Below are 19,997 nucleotides of genomic sequence, written 5' to 3'. Positions count from 1 at the left end.
ACTTAAACACTTCAAAGAACAAACTTTCCAACCATTTCAAAGGCATTCATTACTCTAAACCATTTCTTGTGCTAATTGCAAAGAATTTGTCTTTGCTCATTAGAGCTATTTCTTCTCCACCTTTGTTAGTCCTTTTCCTATTATGATACATACTTGATAGTAATAAAGCTGTTTTTCTTTTGAAAAAAATTGCAAGTGAAATTTTTCTCCCAATTAGTGAGGTTGTATAGTAATGAAAAAAACAAAACAAACAAACAAACAACACATGGTAATATTGAAATTCAATGGACATAGTTCCTATAATTAAATTTTATAGATGCAAATAATTCTGGAATATTATCTATGCATTCTCATTTTCTTGTGCTATTTAGAAAGAAAAATCAGAGAAAGTTAAACTATGAACTACAGAGAGCAAAGTAAATGCCATCTTTTTCTTACATTAGATTATATAAATAAACACAATCTCTAATTTGCTCCCTAAGTATTTATTTCTTTACTTTAGATTGCATATAGTTTCATTTCACAAATGGACAGGAGAAATTCATGTTACCTGGAGCTGTTCTGATAAAACTCACTTGCTAACTCATGGGATAAAGACATTTCTGTAAACTAATTTACAGCTAACAAACTAACTTTTGGGATTGGGGATTGGAATTGGAGGGAGGTGAGGAGAAAGGGTTATTGTATAAAATATATATTTGGAAAGAATGCTTTGCCAATATTTTGAATGAGCCTTTCATATAACATACAATAGGAAAATTTATTTTTCCACCCAGTGGTTACAGACAAATGTGTGATAGTGATAAATTCTCTCCCAATTGTCTTTTTTAGAGAAGACATGTACTTCCTCTCATATGGTACTTCTTAGATGGCAGTTATGCCCAATGAACTGTCATAGAATAAATGGAAACAAGGGATTCTGATATAACACTGCTTAAAGATAGACAATAAGAATAATTTGCTTTGTGTTTTTAAATTGGATATAGGATATAATCTTGTTTTAATATTTATATTTTATTCTTTGGATTTTCACTTATATTAATCTTATATTTAATAAAGAAATGCTACATTTCAGTGAGATTTTTACAGTAGAATTTTATATGTTTTCCTAGTTTGAAATTTTAATCAATAGAGGGCAGTGATGACTACATGCTTGACTCTACTTCAGGTAAGGTATAAATTTTGTCCATAATATGCTCATCTCTAGACTCTCCACCCAATACGAGAAGTACTTGCAGCTAATAATAAATATTTTTGGATGTTAGAATATGAAGTATCTTTTTCTAATTGTTTGGCTTCTTTGTTAAGTGGCAAGGCTAATCATTTAGCCTAAAGTTTTAGGGTGTGCAGATACATTTAATCAGAATCTTGACATCCACTGGGAAACAAAGGTCTCCTTTTCTGATCTGACTGGATGTCAGTGGAATTTACACACACACACACACACACACATATTCACCCATACATATCCACACTCACACCCATATCCACATACACATAACAGGCATAGCTATATGCAATTCTTTACTCATTACAGTAGGAAAACAGTGAACAAAAACCAAATACCTAAAATATTCATCTATGATAATATGCATTCTTTTCAAATTCACATGCTGGAGTTGAAGAACCTACTTTAGGTACTCAGATTCAAAGTTCCTCTTTGATTATTGGCAGCTCTAAACCAGAGTTCAATTACTTTTCAAGTTTCAGGGAGCTAGCATGTGTCTGCCCTGAGGCTCACTTCACTTGTGGAAAAAAAAAATCTCAGTTTGTAAATGTTCAGTTAGTTGAGGTAATTCAGAACTCAGAAGACAAAATACCATTTTCAGATCCTTGACTCCAACAGCATTCTGCATTGTATTCAGTTTACTTCTCCAGGCAGTACCATGTCCACCAGTTAGAGCTAAATGGATCAGACACAAAGGGTTCAACATCAGTTATAGCAAAGTTGTTGCACATAAATAAGTAGGATGCCTCAGGCTCAATGTCTTTCTTTCTTCTACAAAGGAAATTCCCTCAAAGATGCCTGTTACATTGTCCTACTAGTGAAATTATTGCAATCCTTTGAAATTTTACAGAGAATACTTCAACATCTATGAGCATACAATATAATCATCATAATTTAATATATACATAGTCACAGGTAATCATCACAACCACATTCTACAATACACGTTTAGCAATCTATTCCATAATATTCACACTAGGATTGCTTGTGACTCATATTAGAATATGTCACAAGCAAATATGTAAATCATTTACAGAAACATACTACATACAATTCAGCAATAGTATATGCAGATCATTGCATACAAGCAAATTTATTAAAGGAAAGAATTTACAATACAAAATAATACTTAATACAAAATAAATGAAAAGATATTAATGTAGCAAATGAACATTTCTTATTCAACACACAATACCGATTCTTGCAGATGTGGACAGAGACTGTTACAAGCCTGGATAGTATCTATTACTTGTTTCTCTTATTTTTCCTAAATTATTAAAGAAACTTGGCTCCCAGTCTAATAGGATGGAAATTCTACTATATTTTCTTGAACTTGTGAATTATCTTCTTGTCTATTAGCACCCAAAGTTCTATTGGGTTTAGTGTCTCAAACCAGAATTAGCGAATGATATAGGCAGGCTATCATGATACTTTTATTCTATGTTAACAATCTGTTCCAAAGTTCAGTCCCCACATCTGAAATATTAGAATAAAAAAGTGGCTTGTAATTCACCTATTTGAACAAAGGTCCCTTTGGGTAGGCTACATACAGTGATTATTTCCTTGCCCCTTAGGTGGTATTTTGAGTCATGTCCAACCTTTGACAGTCCAGTAACCCACGCTTAAGTGTTAAAATGCAATGAGGCACAATACCATAAAATGTAATAACAACATCATTGTTAATCTCAGACCAAAAGAGTACAACATCAAAACTAAAATGTATATGAAAGACTACTTCCCTTAGTCTGCTACATCAGGAAGGTATTTCTGGAGAGTAACCGAATATATATCACTAATCTATGGCACTAATTGATACTTGGCTGAGTATTTGTAAGCCTTAGAATCTTAGGTAAAGAAACCACTTCCTTAAGGGATCAATGTAGAAGTTAACACCACTGCTTGCTGTTGTGTTGGGCCTTGGATAGGGTAGAAGAAAGGAGAGAAAAGAACAAGGAAGAATAGAAAAGGAAAGAGAAAGGTGCTAGTTTGAAATTGAGGAAGAATGGGTATACTCAGATACAAAGGGTCCATTTTTCTTTCCCAGCACTGTCCCTATTGCTCTCCTACCTCCTGCAGATGTGGGACCACCAATAGAAGCAACAGCAAAGAAAATATTACAAAGAAAACACTGCTCTTACCACAGGTATGAACAAAAATATAATTGTCTTCATATGGCACATTGTCATTTAAAGTATTATCTATCAAAGATAGTCTTTCTGCACTTGGTGAGTAGACCATCTTTTTTTGTGTGTGGAATATCTGTTTGGCTATCACATCTCTTTCCTTTCTTATAAGGAACTCTTGTAGTATATAGATAGTTTTGACATATTATAATTGTAAGGACTCCAATGACTCTCTGGACCTTTTTTGCAAACTTCACAAATTGCCAAAAGTCTACTATTATTGTGGAATCAATCAATCAACCAGACACTCTGTTAAGCATATTCTGATGCCTTCCAAAAAGTTTACTCTCTATGGGTTCTCTTTACACAAATATTTCTTTTAAAAAGTATATGTTATTGATATATTCTATTTTTAAATCATTCAGAGTTTTCTATGTATTCATTAGCAATTCAATCATTAAATAAAATATGAAAAATTGTTTTAATTTAATTTGCAAAATTCTGAATTGCTTTCAAGAATGGTTATAACAATCCATGAATTACAACATCATCAATAATGCATCATTCTAAAAAAATAATGCACCATTCTGTCTGACTTCTCACATATCTTCCTATATTGACTATTGCCATTTTTTACATTAAAAAAAAATCTGAATTTGTGGTAAAATCCTAGGGTTATTTGACTTATATTTCTATAATTATTACTATTATTAGTGACAGAGTATTTCTTCATATAGTTATTAACAATTTTTAATTCTCCTCTTAATAATTCTTTGTAACTTTTGACCACTTATCTGTATAGAATGGCTTTTGTTGAAACATTTTTCTGTCTATATTGGAAATTAAATGCTGATCATAGATATTGAAAGAAAGATTATTTTACAAGTGATCATTTTCTTTTTATGTTAGATATATTAATTTTATTTATACAAACCCTTTTTTATTTCATGTAATCATATTATATTATTTTTTATAATTGTCTCTATCATTTGTTCAGTTTAAGAATTCATCCTTGCTCATGTAAATGAAGAAGAGAAGGCACATTAAGATTAAGAGATGCACAAATAGTAAGTGACTGAAACAAGCCTTTCCAGGACATGTGAACAACATGATGGAGAGCTACACTTTTCCCTCTGTTCTTTATGTCCTCTTAAATCTCTCAAAAATTGAACTATGTCCAGGACATAAGGCAATTTCACCTATTTTCATCTTCTAGTTTATCAAAAACTCCAACAATTTTACCCAGTGAATAAACAACAGAAAAGACTAATATTTAGCCACTCAGATGCACCTGCTTTCCCACCTTTCACAATGCTTTGGCAGGGCTGCACAATCCAACCCAACAACAGGATACAACTCTACCATCCTTTCTCAGTGCCATGGAAAATTAAAAAAAAAAAATAAGAACTTGTTCTGGCTCAGCTAAAGAATTAAGGAATAGATGGAATTAGGAGAACACTACTATGTTCATGGATCCATTTTGAGAGGCTCTTTTTTTATTATTGTTGTTGTTTTTATTATTATTTCCTCTATTTTTGTTTATAATATTTTTAATTAAGATTTTGTTGCTTCCCAACATTAGGATGTTTGGGCTTTTTAATTTGTCATATAATGCTTAAATTGCCTCTCTTTATCTTACCTTAATTTTTTTTTTGAGGCAATTTGGGTTAAAGTGATTTGTCCAGGATCACACAGCTAGGAAGTATTAAGTGTCTGAGGTCCTATTTGAACTCAGGTCCTCCTGAGTTCAGAGCCAGTGCTCTATCCACTGTGCAATCTGGCTGCCCCACTATCTTACCTTTATGATCAATAACTTATTTAATTTCCCTGTGTTTGTACTCAAAATATTTTGCTCTTTTGCATTTTTGGACAGACTCACCAAATTTTTCTATCCTGCTAATTATTTTTGCTATGTACTATAAACAGTTTGGTATGTCCTTTTAATTTCTGTGTTTGCTATTTTGGTTTTTCTTACTCCATCTTTTCTGTGTTGTAGTTGGTGTTTTCTTCTGCATACACAGATTATTTTATCTTTAGTTTTTAGTTTGAAATTTTGTACTCAATCTTGCCTATTGTGCCCCTCTTAAATAGATTGCTTTCCTGTCATGTTTGTACTGTGAATGGCACTTATCACTATCAATCTGATTGAATGTCTAGCATTAGGTTGCATACTTGGCAACCTAATAATAACCTAAAGTAATCTTTTTAGATTATTTTATCTTTGGTCTTTAGGGGTTTCAAAGTATTATTTCTTGTCTGTGTTTAGTCAGATATTTGTTGGAATTTTTGTGAAAGATCTGGGTTTTTTTTAATGGCCTTTCATGATAGGAAGTCTGGTAATTCCTTTTCTACTGTCTCCCAAATGCCTCTCACTGCACTTTGAACTAAGATTGAGTGAGATAGAACAACATGCTTAGAGATTAATCTAGTCCAAGTCACTAATTTTGTAGGTGAATGAATTGAGGCCCAGGGAATCTGAGCTTTGCCTAAGTGGCAGAGTTGGAATTGGAACTTAAGTCCTCTGATCTAGATCTTTGCACAATTCTATGCTACCTCTACTAACCAGGAATTAATATTTTTTTGTTGAATTGATATGTTTAAATTTAACCAAAACTACTACTTAAATTATTTTAAATATTCCTTAAGGAATTTCTCCTTGATTTTTTACTACACTTCTTTACTACCTTTTGTCCAAGGCTTTTTTTTTTTTTTTTCATCTATTGATAGAATCATGCAGCTGGGAGGGTTTCTTTTAATGTGATTAATTATGTTAATTGTTTTCTTAATATGAAACTATAATTGTAAAACAATATCAGAAAACAAATGAATAAAATCCTTCAATTTTGGAAGTATTTTATTTTAAACTTTTGAATCATAACATTAAGGAACAATATTATGATTCTCTCTCTCTCTTTCTCTGCCTGCCTCTCTCCTTCCCTCCCACCTTTCCCTCTCTCTCTCTTTCTCTCTGTTTTTCTCTTTGTCTCTCTCCGTTCCTTTCATCTTTCCCTTTTGCTTTTTCATCCTTAAACAGCTCTAGCATTAGGACTATATTTGTCACATAAAATGAACTTGATGCAGGGTTTTCTCAATTTTAAAGAATAATTTATGTTATATATGCTGTAAATCCATTTAAGCCAGAATACGTCTTTTTTTCTTTCTTTCTTTTTTATTTTTTTCATATTCCCTCCCTCACTTTGTTTTGGTGATTCCTTTATAGCTAAGATATTTATTTGGAGTACTGTTAATTTAATTTAGTTATTTGATTTTTTTTTGTAAATAATCCTTTTTCTTTAGAATTTTTAGTTTTGTTGGCCCATAACTGTCTTTACTAGGTTCATATAATTCTTTTTTTACTTTTTCAGAGTTTTTAAGCAATTTTGCCTTATTTTAAAATTTTTATTTCTTTGATTTCCTTTGTTTTTTTTAAGCAGTTTACTGTTTATCAATTGTTTTAGTCTTTTCAAACAAACAACTTTCAACATTTTGTTAGTTCTATAGGTTTTATGCTTTCTAATTTACTTTCCCTGGAAAATTCCAATTTGTCAAGCTTTTTCCTATTTGTCGGATTCATTAAAATTATTGGTTTATTTTTCACTCTTTTATTTATCCAGTTATCTGTTTCTTTCCCTCTTCCTCCTGCCCCTTCTTTTCTCCCTGGTGTAGTGATTAGTTTAATATCACTTCTCCTCTCTTCCAGTTTCTTTTTAGAATTATTTTGCTTTATTTTAATAAGCATTTCTTAGCTTTGTTCTCATCCTTAATTTTCTTCCCTTCCTGCTTATTTTGAAATTTATTAATTTACACTTAGTCTGTATTTTTATTTATTATTTCTTTAATCTCATTCTGTTTTTCATGTAGTATAAACTTTATCACTGATTTTATTTTCTTTCCTTGTAGGTCTTTGTGTTTCTCTTAAAAACAACAACAACAACAATATCTCAGTACTAGTCATTTATTTAATTACTTATTCTTTCTATGGTAAGTAATTATTATTTCTTTTTGGGGGGGTTTCACATTTGAATATTTGCAAGTCAAATGCATTCTTCGCATCATTTTCAGTAATGCCTGAAATGCCTCTTTTGTTGAGCACTCCTTATTTTTCATTTATGATTATACTCATGTTTGTAGGATATGTCATTTTGGGGTGCATCTCAAATTCTTTTATTTTTCAGAATATTCTATTTGATTTCCTATTAGTTTTTACTAGACTTATAATGATCATGTGCTCACATTTCCTTTCATTTTTCTTACAGTCACATGCAAAATTTGTTATTTGGTATTCAAATGATCAAGTTTAATAAGTATGTATATTAAAATGAAAGTTTCTTTCTTTTTGGAAAATATATTTTAGTTGTTTTTTTTATTTTCTGAATTCAGAAATTCTGGGTAATTATCTCATATTTCTTGCATTATACTTGTCAGGGTTTTTTTTTCTTCATTTAAAAAATATTATCATGTTCTTAAAAATGTTATCATGTGATATATGATTACAAAATTTTCTGTCCATACTGTCTTTGACATCAGTGATTATGGTTGGTCCAGTGATCATTTATTTTTTCAGCACTATTGAATTTGCTTCTCTTCAGATATATTTTTCCTTCTTTTCAGCAGTTTTATATTCCATATCTCTCACTCTCATTTAGTTCTTTGGAGAAATTCTCCAATTTAGAATCAGGCTGGTTGTTTGTTCTTTTCAAAGGTCTGCATTGAGAAATTTTTTACATGAATTCTTTCTAGTGCATTTCATTAATTTCTGAATAATTGCACAATGTCTTTCTGATATTCCATATACTTTGAGAGCTATCAATGCTTCTCTTTCATTGAGCATTTATTCAATTTTCTTTATCTTTTAGTCTTAACTGATATTTACTGTCTTTTTAAATTTAGGGCTCTATTGAATTATCTTTTTGTACTCTGAGTCTATATCAAATTTACTTCATTTTGACATCATTGATTACAGTCAGGGCTAGATTATAAGGTTTCTTCAGCCTCTTCCCACATTGGGATTTGAAGTCTCACATTAGATTCTTGTCCTTAGAAGCCTATCAGGACTGGTTACTAGTATTATAGCCCTTTCTCTCAGACTTTGGGTATCCACTTGTCCATAGTTTCTTCCTTAGATTTTCTGCTTTTCCTTCTCTATGATTTAAATCAGTATTTATTTGTTTCTTTATGGGTTTGGATAGGGCAGTATAGGTGCTCTTCACAGAGATTAAGTCCCTAATTTAAAAATCACCTCAGGCAGAAGACAATATGCTGCCCCACCCTTTACCCTTTTACATAGCTGGACAGAAACAAAATTTGCCTCTTTTTGCAAATTATGTCATACACCTCAAGCCTTCCCAACTCTAAAGATGACTCTTTATCCAGTATCATCTGCTTTTTCCCCTCATATATAGCCATGGGTAAAGGTATAGATATATGTAGAGGTACAATTAATATAGGTATAACTATTATAGGTATAGTTGATAAAGATGTTGGCTTATATTTAGATTTTTTTGTAAGTACATATATTTGCATACAAATGCATAAGCATAAATGAGAGTGAATGTATATCTCTGTAGGATTTGAAAAAAACTTCATTATTTTGATTTTGAGATCTAGAAATGAAATAGCCTTCTAAATATTTTAGCTCTTTCAAGATAGTTTTCTCACTTTTTTTTTTCTTTTTTCTTTTTTTTTTCTTTTTGAATGGGATTGCTGATTGAGGTAGCAACAGATGTGAGTCCAGATTAATTTCACTTTGGCAAAAGATGCAGAATGTAATCCAGATTTTGGAAGGTGAAAGTGTTAAGCTAATGAATAAAGACTTTCAAATCTTCATCCTATTTAATAACATGTAATACTAACCCATTTGGCATAGTCATCTGGATTTACTTAGAAACCTCAGCAAAGGCCAGTGTGTATGTGGGATGAGTCGGTGGGTGGGGTAAGAATTTGGACTACACAATGCCCTAAAGAACTTCTCAGGTTCTGCTTTTCATAAAGAAAAAAAAAAAAATCCTAATGTTTTTGTGTGTTGATGATAGTGACCTTGATTTGGAATGTTCCTTTTAGTTCCAATTAATTTATTTCTACATTGTAGCTTTGCTTTGGATTTATTCTCATACTACTTTTCACAATAATACAGCTCTTCTGGCATAAACATCACAATTCAGGTGTATCTATAGAAAAACTGCAGATAAAGCAACTCTGATGCATTATTACTCTTCACAATATTAATAATTTTTATTTAAAAGCCATTGTGAAGATGTTCCTGAAACCATCTTTCATCAAATGTTCTAAACGGTGGGGGATAAGGGGAGGAAATGACTCCATCAAAAGAAGAGAAACTATTTTATCAGATCTTTTTGGCTAAAAGGCCTTTAAAAAGCATAAAATAAAGAAAAATGGCATTCCATCATTTATAACCCTTCATTCAGTGATGAAAGCATTTTATAGTACCACAAAATGTATGTAACAATAATTCAGCAGAGCTGTCTAGCTGCACAGTGATTAAATTGAGAACCATTTTAGAGGTTTTTTTGGTTGGTGTTTTTTTTTTTTTTCTTTTTTTTTTTTCCTAGTGAAACATAATAGTTCTCTCCATCCAAAAGACAAACTTGTGTCAGCAGCTTTATGATAAAAGCATGATGAAATATTCAGGTGATTTTGAAATATTCCATGCTTAGGTTTCTAGCACTCTAGGAGGGCTTTTATTTTTATAAATGAAACTAAGTCCTCTGCCAGCATTTTTTTTTTTTTTTTTTTTTTTTTTTTTTGGAACCTATCATCTCTACTCTGGAGCTATTGTTCTCAATATATGTGATAACTTCAATTTAGCAAGTAACCAAAAGACTACATGATTTATCTGAGTGCAATGTTAGCATGGTGACAGGTACTTAAAAAAGAAAAAAAAAATCTGCTCCTTAAACAGCTTTAGAGATTGTGCTCTATGAGTAGTTGGTTTTCAAGTTATCATCTTCATTTACCATGAACATCAAGTATACATAGCAAATCTTTATAGTTAAAGGAGTTTCTTATTTTTATAAGAATTGCACTTAATAGCATTTTCAATTTACATTACTATGCAAATAAATGTTGTCACACAGTAAACATCAATAACATCATTATTTCTCCTGACTCTAAATCTCAGGGTTTTTTTAATTCCTCTCTCTTGAATTTATTCCTTTTATCCTCTTAGTCATTCATTCTACTGCTCTGATGTCTCCTGAATCCAACTTTAACTTTTCACTTTTACTAAATCAAACATTTTCATATCCTTATTTGTTATTGTTTCTAGTGCAGATTTTTGTAATGATCTCTTAACTGGTGTGACAGTTCAGTTTTCCCCTCCCTGTTACCTTTTAAACTCTTCTTACACATTGCTACCAGAGCAATTTCATTAATCCAATGCTGTGATTACATTTCTGATTGCAACATTCCCATCGGCTTCCTATGAAGATAAAATCCAAACTTTTTTTCAAGGTTTTTGCAAGGTCCTTCATACTTCCTTTTCCTCCTCCTCTCTTCCTTTTCCTCTTTCTCCTCCTCTGCTCTTCCTCCTCCTCCTCTACCTCCTCATCTTCCTCCTCTTTCTCCTTCTTCTTCTTTTCATGATTCCCTTGATTGTAAGCTACTCCAGTGCTAAAAGATATTTGAGGTTCACCAAAAACTGTAACTCTCAATCTTTGCAACTATTATATTAATGAAAAACAAAATATTTAATTAAACAACATGGCAAAATAATTGACAAGGGAATTTCCTCCCTTCCTCATTTCCACCACCACATATAGGGCAATATATATCGCATTAATTCAAACATCACAAGTGGGAGAGGGAATATATTATGTAGTTGGGGAATACATATAGGGAATACATGCGACAGAAAAGAGACCATATGAACAATACATATATCCCAAACAAGTTTTGTTCCTAATTCTGTGTCTGTACTCAAATCTGTCAGCATCAGACACTGAAATTTATTGCTAACTATGTTGGGTCACATGATTGAGGAGCACATTGTTACATAGGAGTGTTTTACTAAAAGTTATTATTTCCTCAACAGAAAGTCTGTGAGAAATTCTGCTCATCTGAGTAAGAGGGCTGAACAGCATTTCATTGTTTATCCTCTCTAGTACATATATTATTAATCTGAGTTGTTTAAACACTTTGTTATTTAGTTTAAAGTTTTTGACTAGTAAATTTTTGTAGAGTATATCTTTGATGGGAACTTGAAACAAATATTAACTTCCTTATTCAACACAAGGAACAATGTGATTCTAGGGTTTGGAGAATACAGTCATTATACTCAGGGGGCACATTCAATTAATTCTACTTTAAAATCATCTTTGAAAATATTTTTTCTTTAGAAACAAATTCCTAAGTGCACCACAAGGTGATTTTGTTTAAGAGAATCAGTTTAGCATTTCACACTATACCGAGCCCTCAGAAAAATGTGGAAAAAATAATTTTATTATTGAAGGTTAGATGAAAGCTAACAAAGTGCAGATTTTCTGTGTTCTCTTTTTTAATTAGAATGAAGAAAGAACATTTAAAAAATTGGTAGAAGTTCCTCACTACAAACTCCTATAATTATTGAAATCAAAGTTCAAGTAAAACAAATAAACAAATATGCTGGATGTGAAGAGAAACTACATAGTTGTTTTAATTTGAATTTATTTTATTACTAATAATTTGGAATATTATTTCATATAATTATAGATAATATGTATTTCTTTGTTTTTAATCATCCTTTACAAACCTTACCTACTACACACATTTTATCTTTCAACAAAAGATCCTTCCTTCACAACCAAGTTGCCTAGAAGACCACATATATGCTATTTTAAAAAATGCTATTAAAAACAAATAGTGGACAAAAACCAATAAACCATTGATCTAGGTTGACTGTAATATAAATATTTCACATCAGCAATCCACCACCAAAGAAAATAACTGAGATCAGTCAGTCAAGAAGCATTTTTTCTTATTTTTTTCTGAGCCAAGTTTTCATTTTATTATTAAAATTTTTTGCTTTCTTCATTTTTTTAAAATAATGAAATAGGTGCAATGGATAGTGCAACTGCCCTAGAGTCAAGAGAAGTTGAGCTCAGATTCAGCCTCAGACCCTTAATGCTTCCTAGTTGCATGACCTTAGCCATTTAATTCTAATTGACTTGCAAAAAAAAAAAAAAAAAAAAAAAAAAAAAGGAAGAAGGAAGAAAAGGGAAAAATAATGAAATAAAACAAATATTTCCATAACATACTAGAATAAACCCAAACAGTTTTTCTATGCATACTGTCTACTATGCTCTGTGCTAAGCATGCAAAATAAAGATAAAGGAAAAAAAAAAATGTCTCTGCTCTATAGAGGCTTATAGTTTATTGGGAGAGAAGAAGCAAAGTACAAGCAAATTATGTTCAAGATAAATTGGGGATCATAGAAAGGTAAAATATCATGATTAAAGAGGAATGAAAAAGACTTAAATAAATATGGATTTTAATGAATACTTCAAAGAAGCCATAAAAGTTAAAGAGACAGAGATGAGGTAGGAAGGGGAGAAAATTCTAGCCATAGGAGTATAATGTTCTGGTTTGTTTTCTGAAGGTCTTGGGGCCTTCCTTTCAGCAGAGTAATCATCATGAGAATAATCAGAGATAAAGTTGACAAATCTTTATGGTCTCCTACACAGTTTGTCTCCTTGCTTGGGGCCTGAGCTAGCTTTCTGGATACCCTCCAGAATGGCTCTTGGTTTCAGTGGAGGAAATACAGGAGAGCCACCAGAAAAATCTCTAGCTTGAAGTCTCCCTCTGGTTGAGTTTGTCCCCAGTTTATATGCTCTATTACAATTACATCATTACAGTATACTGAGTATAAAACAATCATTATTTCACTAGGGAACCATTATTTGTTGTAAGATTAAATCAATTATAAGGAACTAGAAAACTCACATGCTAAACTAGATAACCACAGTCTTATCAATTCCAATGAGTTAACACCTTGTTTACATCAATCATACTGAGCCTTAAGCATATTTCTCCAAAGTTTCTGCCCTTCACTTAGGGGAAAACCTTGAAAATGTACTGAGTTGGGAGATCCTATATCTGATGCAAAGGAAAACAAGCATTCATTATCACTAGATCTCAGAGTACATGGAGGGAAATAAGGTTTAAAACAACTAGAAAAATTGAGAGAATTGGAGAATTGAAAACTTTATTTGTAAATAGGAATAATTTGATAATAGGAAATTATTGGAATAGAATGTGTGAGGGTGGAGCTAAGATGGTAGAGTGAAGCCAGGAAACTGTTCAAACTCTCCCAGTTTCATTTGAAAACCATATGAAACCAAGCCTCTAAACAAAGGCTAATGAAATAAAACCATTTTCCAGCTCAAGATAGATTGAAAAAAACTTTAAGAAAGGTTAGTCTCACTGAGGTGAAAAAGGTATTCAGCCAAGCTTAGAAAGAATCGGGGAAAGTCAGTGAGAGGGCACAGAACTTCAGCAACTGAGACATTGGGTCCTGGTTCAGTAGAGAAGCAAGCCAGTGCGGTCCTCTGCAGTCCCCGGTTAGAAGGCAAATTCTGGTAACCTGAAAAGAGCAAATAAAGCTAACCCTGCAAACACAAGGGGCCCCTTTTGCTCAAAGCCAAGGCTAAGAGCTGCACAGGAAGCTTGGGATAGTGCCTCCTTTACCCCAGGAGAAGAGCTTCATCTTAAAAGCAAGAAAAAAAAAGGAAAAAAAAAAAAAAAAGGAAATACTAATAGAAAAGGAAAGCAAATAACCAAGAAAAACAAAGGAATTTTAAACATAGAAAGTTACTATTGTGACAGAGAAGGCCAAAACATCAACTCAGATGAAGACAAAATGTCCACAGAGGAAATCTCAAAATGTGATACAAATTGGTCTCAAGCCTAAAAAGTCTTCTTAGAAGCGCTCATAAAAGATTTTAAAAGAAAAATAAGAGAGATAGAAGAAAAAATGAGAAAAGAAATTAAAGATATGCAAAAGAAAGTCAATAGCTTGAAAAAAGAAGGCAATTTCTTAAAAAATACAATTGGCCAGATACAAAAAACAAAACAAAACAAAACAAATTACTGAAGAAAACAATATCTTCAAAATTAGAATAAATCAAATGAAAAAGGAGATACCAAAATTAATAAAGAAAATAACATATTAAAAACTAGAATGGGCCAGATGAAAGCTAATAACACTGAGACATCAAAAGTCATTCAAATAAACTAAAAAGAATGAAAAAAATGGAAGAAAATGTAAAAATACCTCATTGGAAAAAGAACTGACCTGGAAAATAGATCCAGAAGAGACAATTTAAAAACCATTGGCCTGCCTGAAAGCCATGATCAAAAAAAAGAACCTGTTGGAATTCTTCAAGAGATCATTAGGGATATCTAGAAACAGAGGAAGAAATAGTCATTGAAAGAATTCAGCAATCACCTTTGGAAAGAGATCTCACAAGGAAAACCCCAACGAACATTGGTGCAAAACTCCAGAACTATAATCTCAAAGAAAAAACGTTGAAAGCTGCCAGAAAAAAACAATTCAAATATCAAGGAACAACTATCAGGATTACCTAGGATGTGGCAATTTCTACCAGTAGCAGAGTGGATTAAAAAACAGAATCCTACACTATGATGTTTATAAGAAACAAATTCTAAAAAATGAGTAGGTCAAACAACAAATCACAGAAACAATCCATAATTTCATCTAAGAAAAATGACAATATAATAAAATAATATATTAAAACCTATGGGATGATGCTAAATCAGTTTTTAGGAGAAAGTTTATATCTCTAAATAAATACATGAATAAAATAGACAAAGAGGAGATCAATGCATTCGGCATACAACTAAGAAAGCTAGAAAAGAAAAATTTAAACCCTCAATTAAGTATCAAATTAGAAATTCTGAAACTCAAAGGAGAGATAAATAAAATTAAACAAGACAACTATTTAACTAATCAATAAAAATAAGACTTGTTTTTATGAAAAACAACAACAACAACAAAATAGGCAAGCCTTTGGTTAAATTGATTAGATTAAGGAAAACCAAAAGCAAACCAAATTGCCAGCATCAAAAATGAAAAGAGTGAACTTGCCACCAGTGAAAAAGAAATTACCAATAATTAGGAACTGTTTTGCCCAACTGTATGCCAGAAAGTCTGACAATCTAATCAAATGGATGGATATTTACAAAAATATAAATTTCCTAGATGAACAGAAATGTCAATAAATTCCTTAAATAGTCCCATTTTAGAAAATGAAATTAAACAAGCCATAAATGAAATCACTAAGAAAAAAATCTCCAGGAACATATGAATTTACAATGAATTCTCCCAAAAAATTAAAGAACAATGAATTCCAACACTATGTGAATTATTTGGAAAAATACTTAAAGAAAGAGTCTTGCCAAATTCTTTCTAGGACACAAATTTGACATTGATATCTAAACCAGGAAAAGTTAAAGCAGAGAGAGAGAATTACACACATATCTTCCTGATGAATAGCAACACAAAAATTTTAAATAAATTGCTAGCAAAAAGATGACAAGAACTTTTCAACAGAATAATACACTAAAACCAAGTGGAATTTATACAAGGAATGCAGGAATATCAGAAAAACTATTAACATAATCAATAACATCAGTAACAAAACCAATAGAAACAATATGATAATCTCAATAAATGCATACAATGAGTGATAAAATACAGAGTTCCCATTAAAAAACAATAGGAAGCATAGAGATAAAGTAGTACCTAACCTATCTAAAACCAATAGCAAGGATTATTTGTAACGGAGAGAAGCTGGATGCATTCCCAATAAGCTCTGGGTGAAACAAGGATACCCAGTATCAGCATTATTATTCAACATTGTACTAGAAATGTTGACTTTAGCAATAAGAAAAGAAAAAGAAATTAGAATATACAATGAGGAAGTAAACCTATCACTCTTTGCAGATGATATGATATGATGATAAATTATCCAAAAACCAACTTAAAACAAATAACACCTTCAGGCAATTAACAGCTGTTGCAAAGTTGCATTATATAAAATAAAATCACATAAATCATCAGCATTTCTATATATTACTGATAAAGCCTATCAACAAAACATAGAAAGAGAAATTCCATTTAAAATTCCAGGAGAAAAAATAAAATTTTGGATGTCTACCTGCCAAGACAAATCCAGAAACTATATGAACACAATTACAAAACATTTCTCACACAAATAAAGTTTAATCTAAACAACTGGGAAAAATATCAATTGCTCATAGGCAGGCCAAGATAATATAACAAAAATGACAATTCTACATAAATTGGTCTACTTGTTCAGTGCAATACCAAACTGCCAAAAATTATTTTATAAAGTAGAAAAAATAATAACAAAATTTACCTGAAAGAACAAAAGGTCAAAAATGCCAAGGGAATTAATGAGAAAAAAAAATTACAAAAGATGGTGGCCTACTAGTACCAGATGTAAAAAATTATAATATTATATATTATAAAGCAGAAGTCATCAGAACCATTTGGTATTGACTAAGAAAGAAGTGGTGGATAAGTGGAAATGATTAGATACACATGACAGAATAATCAATTACTTTGGCTTCTGGGATAAGACCTCATTATTTGACAAAATTTGCTGTAAAAACTGGAAAATAATATGTCAGAAACTCAGCATAGATCTACATCTCATATCCATACTAAAATAAGGTCAAAACAGGTACATGATTTGAGCATAAATGGTAATACATAAGCAAATTAGAAGATTAAGGGTTAATTTATCTATCAGATCTTTGGAGAAAGGAGGGATTTATGATTAAAAGAGAACTAGAGAACATTATGAAAGGCAAAATGGACAATTTTAGTTATATTAAATTTAAAAGTTTTTGCACAAACTAAAACAACAGAAACAAGATTAAAAGGAAAGTACAAACTGGTTTAAAAACAGCAGCCAATGTTTCTGATAAAGGTCTCATTTCTAAAATATATAAAACTAAGTCAAATTTATAATAAAAGTCATTTCCCAATTAACAAATAGTTCACAGGATATGAACAAATTTCAGATGACAAAATTAAGGCAGTTTTGTCTGGGTCAGCTAGATGTAGTGGTTTAGATGAATTGGCACCTATTTATTATTCAAGGCAGCTCAAAGCCAGGAAGAAAGTTTCAAAGTGGAGCAGATTAATATGTTTCTCTAAAGTCTTTTCTCCCCTCTTCTCTTTTGAATTGTGCCTTACTTTTTGATTGGGTGGTGCCTAGGAAAATGCTTTACACAGAGGAGGAATTTAGTATGTGTCATGTATAATTATCCTGGATCCTTCATTTTTTAACTTAAATTTTATTTTTGATTTTTTAGCTTAAGTATCTCTATGTTACTCAGACTAGAAATACCATAGCTACTCAGAAACCTGATCCCATTCCTGATTAGTGTAAAATATTTCCAATGAGACTCAGGGACTCCCTTTCAGCAATTTGTTAGTCCACCACTCCTAAAGGCCTCAGCATAGGGTACAATATTTCTACTATAACAGGGATTTTAAAATTCAAGTGATCCATATGTGTTAGCTTTCTCCAGAGCAACAATGATGCTCCCGTTCTATCATCACCATATAGGCCCATCTTTTCTTTTTCTTTTTTTTTTTTTTTTTTAATTATAGGAAGTTTATTTATTTTTAATACATATTACTTTGTGAATAATGTTGGGAGAGAAAATCAGAGAAAAAGGGAAGAACTGCAGGAGAGACAAAAAAAACAGAAAAAAGAATGATTTACATTTAGTCTCCTTTAGTTTTTATCTGTATGCAGATGGCATTTTCTGTCCAAAGACTATTGGTATTGCTTTGGATGACTAAACTGCTAAGAAAAAACGAGCCTTTCATGGTTGATCATCAACATTTTTGCTATTATTGTGTATAAAGTATTCATGGTTCTGCATACTTCATTTAGCATCAGTTCATGGAAATATTTCTAGGCCTTTCTATAACCAGCTTGTTCATCATTTTAAAAAGAACAATAATATTTCATTGCCTTTATGTACCACAATTTGTTCAGCTATTCCCCAGTTGATGGGCAGCTACTCATTTTCCAATTCTTTGCTACCACAAAAAGAGCTGCTAACAAACATTTTTGTACATGTGGCTCCTTTTTCCTCCTTTATCATTTTATTGGGATATAGACCCAGTAATGGCACTGCTGGGTCAAAGGGTATGCACACTTTTATAGCCCTTTTAGTATAGTTCCAGATTGCTCTCCAGAATAGTTGGATCATTTCATAACTTCACGAACAATATCTTAGTATATCAGTTTTTCCAACATCCCTTCCAAAATTTATCTTCTTTTCTTGTCATCTTAGCCAATCTGAGAGATGTGAGGTGATACTGAAGAGTTGTTTTAATTTGCATTTCTCCAATCAGTAGTGATTAGTGAATTCTTTTTTCATATAACATAAATGGCTTTAATTTTATCATCTGAAAATTGTCTACTCATATGCTTTGACCATTTATCAGTTGGGGAATGATTTATATTCTTATAAATCTGACACAATTCTTTATGTAGTTTAGAAATGAGAAATACTGGCTGTAAAGATTTTTCTCAGCTTTGTACTTCCATTTTAATATTGTTTTTCTTTGTTTTGTCTGTGCTAAATCATTTAATATAATCAAAGTTGTCCATTTTGCCTTTCATAATGTCCTCTAGTACTTTTTTGATCATAAAGTCCTCCCTTCTCCAAATATTTGATAGGTAAGTTATTCCTTGTTTTCCTAATTTGTTTATGATATAATCCTTCATGCCCAAATCATGTATCCGTTTTGACCTTATTTTGGTATGGGCTGTGAGATATAGGTCTATGCAGTTTCTAATATATTATTTTCCATTTTCCTAGAAATTTTTGTCAAATAGTAAGCTCTTATTCCAGAAGTTGGCGTTTGGGGGTTTATCAAATACTAGATTGCTACAGGCCTTGATTATTGTATTGTGTGCATCTAATCTATTCCATCAATCCACCCCTCTATGTCTTAGCCAGTACCAAATGGTATGGTTTTGATTATTGCTGCTTTATGATATAGTTTTACATTTGATACTGCTAAGCCACCATCCTTTGGATTAAAAAAAAAATTAATTCCACTGACATTCTTGCCCTTTTGTTCTTCCAAGTGAATTTTATTATTATTTTTTCTACTTCTATGAAATAATATTTTGACAATTTGATTAGATTAGTACTGAACAAGTAAACGGATTTAGGCAGAATTGTTGTTTTTATTATGTTAGCTCATCCTAGCCCTGAACAATTGATATTTTTCCTATTATTTAGATCTAATTGTATTTATGTAAGAAGTATTTTGTAACTCTTCATATATAACTACTGAGTTTGTCTTGGAAGGTAGACCTCCAAGTATTTTATTTTGTCTTCAGTAACTTTAAATGGAATTTCTCTTTCTATTTCTTGCTAATGGGCTTTGTCAGTAATATATAGAAATGCTGATGATTTGTGTAGATTTTTAAATATACTGCAACTTTGCTAAAGCTCTGGATTATTTCCAGTAGGTTTTTGAATAATTTTCTAGGATTCTTTAAGTATTTCATCATATCATCTGCAAAGAGTGATAGATTTTTTTGTCCCTCATTGACTATTCTAATTCCTTT

At 31.4% G+C, this 19,997-nt stretch overlaps 1 long non-coding RNA gene across 1 annotated transcript in view; it reads left to right on the top strand.

Moving 5' to 3' along the window:
* Nucleotides 1–891: 891 nt before the first annotated feature.
* LOC141566267 (uncharacterized) overlaps nucleotides 892–19,997 on the top strand; it is a 61,791-nt gene continuing 42,685 nt past the window's right edge. Inside the window, exons 1-4 of the long non-coding RNA XR_012489269.1 lie at nucleotides 892–1,168; nucleotides 3,273–3,371; nucleotides 4,349–4,418; nucleotides 7,252–7,332. This is a non-coding gene — a long non-coding RNA (uncharacterized LOC141566267). The remainder of the gene's footprint in view (nucleotides 1,169–3,272; nucleotides 3,372–4,348; nucleotides 4,419–7,251; nucleotides 7,333–19,997) is intronic.

Source organism: Sminthopsis crassicaudata, chromosome 4 (genome assembly GCF_048593235.1).
Source record: "Sminthopsis crassicaudata isolate SCR6 chromosome 4, ASM4859323v1, whole genome shotgun sequence".
NCBI classification, from domain to species: domain Eukaryota; kingdom Metazoa; phylum Chordata; class Mammalia; order Dasyuromorphia; family Dasyuridae; genus Sminthopsis; species Sminthopsis crassicaudata.
The sequence above is the reverse complement of the archived record's forward strand: the minus strand, read 5'-3'. Positions and strand labels throughout refer to the sequence as shown.